The sequence below is a fragment of the Capricornis sumatraensis genome, chromosome 17 (genome assembly GCF_032405125.1).
Source record: "Capricornis sumatraensis isolate serow.1 chromosome 17, serow.2, whole genome shotgun sequence".
In the NCBI taxonomy this organism is placed as follows: Eukaryota; Metazoa; Chordata; class Mammalia; order Artiodactyla; family Bovidae; genus Capricornis; species Capricornis sumatraensis.
This window is the reverse complement of record NC_091085.1, coordinates 34124591-34136049: the sequence shown is the minus strand read 5'-3', so window position 1 is coordinate 34136049 and position 11459 is coordinate 34124591. Positions and strand designations below refer to the sequence as shown.

Here is an 11459-nt window from a genome sequence, read left to right as displayed (position 1 = left end):
TCTCCTCAATCACCTTCATCAAGAGCCTCTTTAGTTTCCCTTTGCTTCCTGCCATTAGCGTGGTGACATCTGCATATCTGAGGTTATTGATATTTCTCCCAACTATCTTGATTCCAGCTTATGTTTCATCCAGTCCAGCATTTTGCATGATGTACTCTGCATATGGGCTCCTCTTGTGGCTCAGCTGCTGAAGAATATGCCTGCAATGCAGGAGACCTGAATTCAATCCCTGGGTTGGGAAGATGCCCTGGAGAAGGGAAAGGCTATCCACTCCAGGATTCTGGCCTGGAGAATTCTGTGGACTGTATAGTCCATAGGGTTGCAAAGAGCTGAACACAACTGAGAAACTTTCACTTCACTCTGCATATAAATAAGCAAGGCAACAATATACAGCCTTGTTGTACTCCTTTCCCAATTTTGAACCAGCCCATTTTTCCATGCCCGGTTCTAACTGTTGCCTCTTGACCTGCATACAGATTTGTCAGGAGGCAGATAAGGTGGTCTGGTATCCCCATATCTTTAAGAATTTTCCATAGTTTGTTGTGATCCACACATTTAAAGGGTTTTGCATAGTCAATGAAGCAAATTTTTTTTTCTGGAACTCTCTTGCCTTTTTTATGATCCAACAGATGTTGACAATTTTATCTCTGGTTCCTCTGCCTGTTCTAAATCCAGTTTTAACATCTGGTAGTTCTTGATTCACATACTGTTGAAGCCTAGCTTGGAGAATTTTGAGCATCACTTTGCTAGCATGTGAGATGAGTGCAGTTGTGTGGTAGTTTGAACATTTTGGCATTGTCTTTCTTTGGGAATAGAAGGAAAACTGACCTTTTCCAGTCCTGTGGCCACTGCTAAGTTTTCCAAATTTGCTATAAGTCCTAACAGACAATTAAATATTCAATTATAGTTTGGTTTTAAATATATTATGAAACATAGCAGTTTAATAGAAGTACATATTAAGGATACTTGATGGAAATCAGTTTTTCAGGAAGGTTTAGCCAAATGAAGCTGTAATGGAAGTGCACACAGTCTAAAACGGTAATATTGAAAGCATAGTGTGCTCGAAAAGAACACAAGATGAGAGTGGAAAATTCCTCTAAGAGGGTAAAATTTAGTGTGACTTAATCTTATGATGTTGTAGAAGATGAAGCTGTGTAAGGGAGGGCATGTTAAGCCAAGTTTAAAATTAATTATAAGCAGAAGTAACTTCAAGCATGGGTGCATTATAATGACATTATATTGCAGAGTAATTATTCTGATTTGCAATTGAAAATTTATTTTGAGTGAAGTAGGTTTTGAAACAAAGAGAATATTGAAAGAGTGACTGAACAAATAAGAAAATGACTTCTCATTACCATGTACTCTATTTTTTAAAACTCAAAAAGCAGATTTTATTATATGTATAGTTGTACTTATTTTTCTGTAGTATTTTCCAGGTAATTAGGTACACTTTTGTTCCATTATTTTAAACAGCTACATACTATTTCATGTAATAAATGACTGGATTAAATTACTATACTATTGTGGTTACAAAAAACACTCAGTATGTTAACACTGAATAAAAATTTAGATATGCAGGACAGTACTGTTAACTATAGGCACAACATTGCATAGCAGACCTCTATAACTTATTCATCTTGAATATTTGAAAACAACACTATGTTGTTTTGAATAGCAATACTTTTCCCCACCCAAACCCCTGCCAACTACCATTTTATCCTGCTTCTGTGAGTCTGAATAGCCTTTCACTTAGCCTTCTTTATGGTCCAGCTCTCACATCCATACATGACTGCTGGAAAAACCATAGCCTTGACTAGATGGACCTTTGTCAGCAAAGTGTTGTCTCTGCTTTTTAATATGCTGTCTAGGCTGGTCATAACTTTTCTTCCAAGGAGTAAGCCTCTTTTAATTTCATGGTTGCAGTCACCATCTGCAGTGATTTTGGAGCCCAGGAAGATAAAATCTGTCACTGTTTCCATTGTTTCCCTATCTGTTTTCCATGAAGTGGTGGGACTGGATGCCATGATCTTTTTTGTGAATGTTGAGTTTTAAGCCAGCTTATTTCAATCTCCCTTTTAACCTTAATCAAGAGGTTCTTCAGTTCTTCTTTACTTTCTGCCATTAGAGTGGTTTCATCTTCATATCTGAGGTTGTTGATACTTCTCCTGACACTCTTGATTCCATCCTGTGATTCATCCAGCCCAGCATGTCACATCATGTACTCTGCATAAAAGTTAAGTTTACAGAATGACAATATACACCTTTGATGTATTCCTTTCCCAATATGAACCAGTCTGTTGTTCCATGTCTGGTTCTAACTGTTGCTTCTTGACCTGCATAGAGGTTTCTCAGGAAACAGATAAGGTGTCGAGGTAATGGACAGGGAGGCCTGGTGTGCTGCAATTCATGGGGTCGCAGAGTCGGACACAACTGAGCAACTGAACTGAACTGATTCCCATCTCAGAATTTTCCACAGTTTCCTGTGATCTACACAGTCAAAGGCTTTAGCACAGTCAATGAAACAGAAGTGGATTTTTTTTTTTTCTGGAATTTCTTTGCTTTCTCTGTGATCCAATAGTTGTTGGTAAGTTGATCTCTGGTTCCTCTGCCTTTTTCTAAATCCAGCTTGTACGTGTGGAATTTCTCAATTCACATAGTGCTGAAGGCTAGCTTGAAGGATTTTGAGCATGACCTTGCTAGCATGTGAAATGAGTGCAATTGTGCAGTAGCTTGAACATTCTTTGTCATTGCCTTTCTTTGAGACTGGAATGAAAACTGACCTTTTCCAGTCCTGTGGCCACTGCTGGAATCATGTAGAATTTGCCCTCTGTAACTGGCTTATTTCACTTAGTATGATGCTTTCCAAGTTCATCCAAGTTATTATATATTATAGGATTCCTCTTTTATAATGCTAAATTATATATTTAGCCATTTATATATATATATATATATATATGGGAGAAGGCAATGGCAACCCACTCCAGTACTTTTGCCTGGAAAATCCCATGGACAGAGGAGCTGGTAGGCTGCAGCCCATGGGATCGCTAGGAGTCGGACATGGCTGAGTGACTTCACTTTCACTTTTCACTTTCATGCATTGGAGAAGGAACTGGCAACCCACTCCAGTATTCTTGCCTGGAGAATCCCAGGGAGTGGGGAGCCTGGTGGGCTGCCATCTATGGGTTTGCACAGAGTCAGACACAACTGAAGTGATTTAGCAGCAGCAGCATATATATGCACACACCTTGTATACACACACACACAAATATATATGCATGTATATACTACACAGATATATAGTATATACACAGATATACTAAGATTGACTATTATTTAGGTGGTATACAAGTTCATTTTTAAAATAATTAATATCGAGCTGCTAATTTCAGCACATTCTACTTAACATTCATTAGTATTTAGGAAGTTTGACATCTGCAGTCTCGAAAGCTAGATTTATTGATTTATTTGGCTGAAAATCCTGCATGCAAAATTATCAACTCCATATGCAAATAATGTAAAATCCGCATAAGATGGCTTGTTGCTTTGTTTTACATAATGTTGTTCCCTCCAATCTATTACTGTGTGAATTGCTTGAAGTGCGTGTGTGCTCAGTCTGCTCAGTCATGTCTGACTCTTTGTGACCCCATGGACTGTAGCCCACCAGGCTCCTCTGTGCATGGAATTTTCCAGACAAGAATACTGGAGTGTGCTGTCATACCCTCCTCCAGAGGATCTTCCTGACCCTGGGATTGAACCCACATCTCCTGCATTGGCAGGATTCTTTATCGCTAAACCACTTAGGAAGTCCCATTGTTTGAAATAATCAAACTTAATTGAAAATGTTAACATTTTAAAAAAGTATTTGTTTTAGAACTCTTTTTGAGAATCTAAGTGACAAGGTCATTTTTGCTGAGTTTTTGCTAATAATGATAAATTTCTTTCTTGATAATTGATTACCTTGTTCACCTCTCAGTTTCTTAAGTTTTCAAAAGGTCATAACAAAGGGAAACCTGCAATTATAAATAAAGGACAAAAATAAACAGAAAAATTAAGAATTGCACAAATAATTTGGGAATGCATAGAAGTTTAAAACTACTGAAAATTTCTCTTAGTCCTGAAAATAATAACATTGACATCTCAATTGTCTAATTTGACATTTCCAGGTTTTTTCTGTATGGATAAAACTGTCTAGATAGTTTCTTTACAAGGTCCATTATACTCAGTATTTTTTAAGTACATGTTATTTATGTACTATACATATTTAGAATAGTTACATATAAGAAATTCCATTTATTCAACACAATTTTGAGAAGTCTTCATGTCAAAGCATTTCCAGATCAGTGTATTATAGCATTCTCTAAAAAATAGAGAATATTCCTGACACAGTCATGAAAGTTGTTTAGGTGATAAATTATGGGTCTAGAATTCATCAGTGAGTATCTTACCTTTAAATTAGACACTGATAGACAAATCTACTCTAAAGAAAGAAGAGACTTGGCACCCAATTTTATTCCAAACTAAAAGATTTCTGAAGAAAAAAGAAACAAAATCACCCTAACAAAATTGAGGACATAATTACTTTTAAGGTCAATTTTGTAGACAGTCTCAAGGAATAATTTGAGTTGTATTTTAATCACCTATTGTTGAGGTATAGATGCTTTGTACTCCCCAAGGAATTTCATGATATCTTGAAGATATCATGTATCATCTTTTTGCTCTAAACTCAAATTTAAAGCAGTCTGTAAAATATTGATGTATGAAAAGAGCAATTGGAACTCGGCACCTCCCACCCTGGGCTCCGCACGTCGGCCGGCAGAATGAGTCTGCATATCTTCAGTGACGAAAGTGTCACTGGTGACAAAAGCACAGAAAATTGCGACTTCCTGTTTTCACCACCGGAACTTACCGGAAGATCATCTGTTCTCCGTCTGTCACAGAAAGAGAATGTGCCACCGAAAAGCACAGACAAAGCTGTGAAGGTGACTTTTCAGACTTCTCTGTGGGACCCATAGACACACAGGATCTTAAGTCCCAGCGTGGCAGCAAGCTCGAAGCCTGTTTTGCTCTGGGCGACACCATTGGATTAGAAAACTGCCATGAAGTCTGTACCCAGAAAGAGAATCAACAGTTCACCAATGAAACAGACACCAAAACGACCCATGGAATTCTCCAGAAGCCAGTACTGGTCAACTCCGAGCCCCCTTCAGAGGACATGAGACCATCCTCCGAAGACCAGCCTCCTGGTGGGCCCCCCTCAGCTTCCCTGGTCAGCCTGGGTCCCTCAGGCTCTTCCCAGATACCAGAGAGTGTTGAAAACCCCGAGGCCTCCCGAGGACCAGCGCCCAGCAGCCCTGAGTGTGCCCGGGAAGAGCACGTCCACCCTCGGCCCTCAGAAGAGAGCATGCCCCTCAGCTCCACGGCTCCAGAACAGCCCCCAGGGTGGTGTCCCAGGACGCAGCAGAGGACCCGCTCAGCTCTATTGGAGGGGGTCCCTGGTCCCCTCGCCGAGCCTGCCTTGCCCTCTGGTGCCCACCCTGGAGAAAAACCCCTTGTGGACCTGCCTGAAGCGGCCCCAGCGGGCTCCATGGATGCCACTGGCTGCGAGGACATGGCCCTGACCAGCCCAGGAGAGGCTGCAGGGGCCACACACCCCAGTGCTCAGGGGGAGGAGGCCCGTGGCCAGGCCACTGGCTCTCTGAGGAGTGAGCCCATCCGGCTGGAGTTTGACTTTTCTGACGCCACCAGCAAAAGGTCCCCCCAACCTGCGGAAGCAAGGGAAGGTCCTGGGTCTCAAGCCCCCCTCGAGGAGACCAGAGGCGAGGCCCGGAAAGGCCCCCCTGGAGGCGAGCAAGGGTTGCAAGCTCGCTCTCCATGAGTCCGATGGCCCAAATTGGGACAAGCCAGATGACCCAGACTGTAATCCGGCCACAGACAGAGGAGAGGTCCGCCCCCGGAGCACCTGCAGAGCGGCCAGGCCTCAGAGGCCTTGTGTCTGAGCCGGCAGGCGTGCTCAGATGACACACCTGGGACAAGGGCCCTTGCAAGGACACCAGGAGCTGGTGGGGGGGGGTGACTGGGGGGGGGGTTGACTGGGGGGGTGGGGGCTAGTGGACCACAGGCTCTTCAGGGGGGTCAGCGCCCCTCGGCAGCCCAAGCAGTGAGCCACCAACTGCACCCACCAACCCCACGCCCACCACCGAGAGAGAGCTGGAGCCCACCGTGGACCTGAGTGGGGACAGTTCTGGGACCCCACGGAAGTCCTAGGCGCAGGGGACTCCAGGTGGACTCCCTGGAGCAGTTTGGGGCATTCTTGTTTAAAGAGTCAGCCCTAAGGAGGCAGTTACTACCTCAACTTCAACCCACTCCTGTAGGACAGTCCCCAGGGGCTGGCACCCAGCAGCAGCAGCGGGCCGCCTGACGGGCTGCAGGGCCCACCTGTCCCGAGCATGGGCCTCTGGCCTCCGAGGAGAGCCCTGGGCTCACGCAGACAGTGGGTGGCTTCTCTCCCGGTCTCCGTGTTCAGTGTGGACGCACCTTCCTCTGGAAGCCCCCCGGAGGCCCAGCTGCTTGACCTGGACTTCCCAGGAGCCCAGGGCGGCTGGCCCGGCTCCGTCTGACCTCGGGCCCGGGGCTCCACTGCTGCCTGTGGGGCCGATCGTGGACGTGCTGCAGTACAGCCAGACGGACCTGGACTCGGCGGTGGAGGCCATGCAGAAAGAGAACGAGGTGCTGCGGGGCAAGTGCGCAGCGCTGCAGGAGAGGCTCCTGGAGATGGGGAAGATCATGGACAGCTTTGAGGGGACTGTCTACCAGGTGATGGAGGAGTCTCAGAAACAGAAGGAGCTTGCCAAGGCCGAAATGCAGAAGGTCCTGAAGAAGGTACAACTGATGGCCGACTTGCACTCCGTGGAAAAGTCGTTCTCCGACCTCTTCAAGCGGTTTGAGAAACAGAAGGAGAACGAAGAGTCGCTGAAGAAGTGTGTCGAGGATTACATAGAGAGGGTGGAGGAGGAGGCTCAGAAGTACCAGGCGCTGAAGGCGCAGGCAGAGGAGAAGATCCCGCAGGCAAGCGAGGAGATCGCCCAGGAAGGCCCAGACAGATGCTCTGGCGCTGCAGGCGGTCCTGAGGAAGGAGCATATGTGTGTCCACTCTCTGAAGAAGGTGGTGGAGCAGAAGACTAAAGAGAATGATGAGCTGACCAGGATCTGTGACGACCTCATTTCCAAGAGGAAGAGAATCTGACGTGACAGCCCCGAACTTGCCGTCTTCCCTTTGTGTGTGTCTGTCTGTCTAGGTTTTTCTTCTTTGCGTGTGTCTGTCTGTCTGTCTAGGTTTTTCTTCTCTATTGACGTCAATTCTTTTTTCAATTCGTTTTTAACCTAGGTTGCTTTAGGAAAAAATCTAAATAAAGTTTCTCTTAAATCTAAAAAAATAAAAAATAAAGAGAAATTGTTAATTACTCAGGTTATTCTCTCTCTCTCTCTTTTTTTTTTTCTAATTTCTACTTTTAGTTAAAAAAAAACTCTCAGTTCTTGAATATGGTGTGAATTTTTTGGTATTTGGTTTTATCTTCACATGTCAATCTGATTTTTTTCCTTCATATTTTCTTCAAATTTAATTATATATATATTCACATAGACTCATATTTGCCATCAATTAACTCTGCCTGGCCTATTCTGAGTTAAATAATACAGGTTCTATATATAAATGTCAAAATACTTCTATTATTTTTTCCTCTCTCCTTTGACAAATCCTCTATGACCTAATAGTAGAATTAAACACTTTATTTATCCTTGTCACTTTCTCAACATGATTCTTATTTCAAAGCAGTTAACTCCTACTCCTAGAATTAAAACTGAATGCCTAGTGCAGAGTACAATATAATTGACAAGCAAGCTTTTCCAGATGCTTTCTGAGACTAAGTATGAGCTTCCATTAATGTAGTACTTAGCTTAATAGTTTTGAGAATTCTAACTCTGGTTCTAATAAAAATATAACACTATCTCTTCTCCAATTCATTCCATCCATTTCTTTTCTAATTATAATTAAAATTACTATATCAAAATTCATCACCAATTACAAGAAAATGCATACCTGAAAATTTTCTCAGTGTACAATAAGATGTGTGGAGAACAAATTGATCTTGAATTCCCTGAGTCTGACCTCGTATTGATTAGCCTGCCTACTATTGTCTTTCTTTCCTTTGATGAACTTACCCTCTGAAAGTACTGCTAACAATAGCATTAACATATTCATAATTCTAAAAATTTAAGATTATATATTCATTTATTCTCTATTTTCCTTCTGATAGTAATTTGTTCATTATATTATTGCATTGTTACAATTACCACATTCTCATGATCATGACACAGTTTCTGATGCCACTTGTATTTTGATTGTTCTTTCTGTTAACAAATTGATCCATTTTACAAACCTCTATAGTCCAGTCTTTGTATTAGGAAAAAGGGATATAGAGACAAATAAGGTGGCTCAGAGGTTAAAGCATCTGCCTGGAATGCAGGAGACCCGGGTTTGATCCCTGGGTCGGGAAGATCCCCCTGGAGAAGGAAATGGCAACCCACTCCAGTACTCTTGCCTGGAGAATCCCATGGAGAGAGGAGCCTGGTAGGCTACAGTCCATGGGGTCGCAAAGAGTCAGACACGACTGAGCGACTTCACTTCACTTTCACTAAGGTGTAATCTCTGTCATCAGAGAACTGAGACTGGTTAAGCGATTAATAAGAAATCAGTAATTAGATAATTGTAACATTATTTTGATTTTCTTGCTGCACTGAGAGTCTTTTACTTTAAAACATTTAAATTATTAAACTATGTCAAAGTGTTGCACAATGTTTCAAAAACTTCAGGATATAATTGCATTCTCATCAACTGCATGTTAAGTATTACTATAATGAAATGTAATGGACTATCTCTGGGTCATGCTAAGATATTTTTATGGTGATATCATTAATAAAATGTCTACCAAGTTTTCTCTAATTTTATATCCCACTAGTATTTAAATATGAGCAATATATTAACACACTCTCTTGGAGATTTTACTTGGAAAATGATCTTTCAGATTTTTTTATTGTATTAATTTTGTTCTAAAAAAGATATCCCATAGTTTATTAACACTGTTATAAAAATGTATTCTCTCATCTAGCCAAGATGGAGTAACCACTACAGGAATATATATTCAGTAAAAATGAATATAAAAATTGGGGAGAATACTTAAGACAACTATTTTTCAATGTTATTTAACAGGCAGTGATGGAATTTTATGCCTGAAAGAGGAAGGAAATAATACATGTTGAGCAACCTATGAATGTTGGCTTTATAGTTGACTTTACCCTTCAGATTTTTAGTTAGGGATGGAAAACAGTGGTATCTCTGAGCTGGAAAAATAGAGCTTGGAGTTCAGGGCCAGTGGAGTAGCTATAGTTTGTGACATTAGGTTATTATTAAACAGGATCCTACTCAGGAAAGGAGCTCCAAATATTGACTTTAAGAATCCTTTCTATTTCTGACTGAATAGTAAGATGATGTATGCAAAGCAGTCTTCCATGAGGTTTGACAGAGGACAGTTACTGGGGAGTAGGGGCCCAGATGAAGTGCTTAGAGGTCAAAAAGTACTGGCAGAAATGGGAATTTTGATGAAACAAAATGCAGAGACCTCACTTGAATAATGCAGGCTCTCAGTGGAGAGTCCAGATAATACCAAGTTTTAAATAAGATTATTTTTGAAAGAGTGAAACTTAATGTAAACTGTGGACTTTGGATGATAATGATGTGTCAATATAGTATAGTTTCATCAGTTGTAAAATTGGAGGAAGATGTTGCTAATGCGTGAGTAGTTGCATGTGTGGTTTAGGGAGTACATGAGAAATTTCTATACGTTCCTCTCAGTGTATCTGTGAACCTATATTTGCTCTAAAAAAGTAAAGGCCTGAACACCAAGAATGTGATAGCAGTGATGGCACACGACTTCCAAAGTTATATCATAAAATGTTATATAGGACTTCTACTTGGCTTCTTCTGTCTTGTGGCACTTATCTTTGGATCCAGGTATTGTGCTCTAAGGAAACCCAAACTACCTCTATAATCAGAGACCCTTTGAAGAATGAAAACTGAGGCCCCTGTTTAACAGTCACTGTCAACAACTAGACAAGTGAGTGCATGAACCTTTAACAATTCCAGTACTTGGTCTTTGATTCTTTAACCTGAGGCCATAGAGACAATAGAACTCATACAAGAAATCCCCACTTTGTCCTTTTCAATGTTCTGATTTATGGTGACAAAGTATGGCTATCTAGTGACAATAAATTTGGGGATAATCTATTACAATACCACAAAGATTCCATCTTTGTACTGACCATTGTCATTGTCAAATTTACTTCTTTAATGATCCACTGTAAGTTCCATTTTCCAACAATAAAATAATTAACCAACTTACAACATCAGCGTTTGTCATTTTATTGCTTCATTGTACATATCTCTTCATTGTAAATACCTCATTGGATTCAGTTATCTGCACTTTTGTAGCTTATTAAATCTGTGGGGAAAAAACTCAACCATGCTGACTGATCTCACCTTTAAATCAGGACCACCATGTCCAGTGAGACTTTTAATATCTATCCAGAGCACTTAAAAAGAGGTCATTTTATTGTATCATATCTAATAAATGATATGATGTCTTGGATAGCATTGAATACAGGTAACACTGCAACTTATATGTATATCTTAGTTTAATAGCTGTCTTCCAGTAGGTGGTAATTTTGATCCATTTCTTTTCCTATAACTCCATGAAAATTAAATTTAATTAAATTATGTTTTATTAAAGTATATCTTAATTTTATAGTACTAGTATTAACATATATAAAGCATTACCTTATGGTTTCCCCATTTCTTAACTCCTTTAAATTCATATTAAATGAAAATAAAGCAAATACTCAATTCTTAAATTTTTTGCAGTTTCATCAGAAGAAAATGTTATTACAAAGCAGAAAAATGTTACATAATTCTCCTTAAGAAAAAAATTAAGGATCTTAAAGCAATTTATTATTTAGATCAAATACTGCAATAAATAACAAGTGATTGCAATTTTTATCTATAATACTTCTACCCCTGTACAGCATGTTAATTCTAATCTATTTGAGAACATTATTCAACTATATAATACCAGTCTTCCATAAAATATAATGTAATAAAATATAATTAAAACATGCATTGTTAGTAATGTAGCAAAAGCAAATAACTCACATGGTTTAATAATATAACAAACTATTAAAACATAGAAATTATTTATTATATAAGTTTTGAACCATTCCCTAATATAATTGCCATATCCTGTGAAGTGTACTGGACTCTGTGATATTTTACCTAGGGTTTTTCATTTGTACTAGAAAAATTATATATATATATATACACATATACACTTTCAGAAATCAATATTAGATTA

General features: G+C 40.2%; 1 pseudogene; it reads left to right on the top strand.

The window, feature by feature from the left end:
* The first annotated feature begins 4817 nt into the window (after positions 1-4817).
* On the top strand, positions 4818-7243 carry LOC138094170 (transforming acidic coiled-coil-containing protein 3-like; annotated as a pseudogene).
* The last annotated feature ends 4216 nt before the right edge of the window (positions 7244-11459 follow it).